Source organism: Nestor notabilis, unplaced genomic scaffold (genome assembly GCF_000696875.1).
Source record: "Nestor notabilis isolate BGI_N333 unplaced genomic scaffold, ASM69687v1 scaffold21831, whole genome shotgun sequence".
NCBI lineage: Eukaryota > Metazoa > Chordata > Aves > Psittaciformes > Psittacidae > Nestor > Nestor notabilis.
This window is the reverse complement of record NW_009914511.1, coordinates 1,728-2,026: the sequence shown is the minus strand read 5'-3', so window position 1 is coordinate 2,026 and position 299 is coordinate 1,728. Positions and strand designations below refer to the sequence as shown.

At 59.2% G+C, this 299-nt stretch overlaps 1 protein-coding gene across 1 annotated transcript in view; it reads right to left on the bottom strand.

Annotated features, from left to right (window-relative positions):
* The window catches only part of TMEM150A (transmembrane protein 150A), a gene marked incomplete at its 3' end in the record, with an annotated part of 2,362 nt that overhangs the window by 396 nt on the left and 1,667 nt on the right, over positions 1–299 (bottom strand). The gene's annotated exons all lie outside the window — the stretch shown is intronic.

Genomic DNA, 299 nt, shown 5'->3' with positions numbered 1-299 from the left:
AGGGAGAACTCAGGGTGTAGATCTCAGGGCAAGCTGTGTGCCCACAGCCTCACCCTCCCCACAGCCTCACCTCCCCACAACAGTCACCTCTTCCTCAAATGAGACTGACGCTCCTCATTCTCCTGCAGGATGCAGTTGAAGTCAATAAAACTCATCAGCTCTCCATCCCCTTGGCGAGGGGGTTTGGGCTGCTGCATCCCAGCTCTGCAGTGCCCCTGTCATCCTGCACTGCCAGCTAGCTCACCCCAGAGAGGGGCCTGCTCCCTTTCCTCCAGGTCCTGCTGCTGCCACACTCTCCC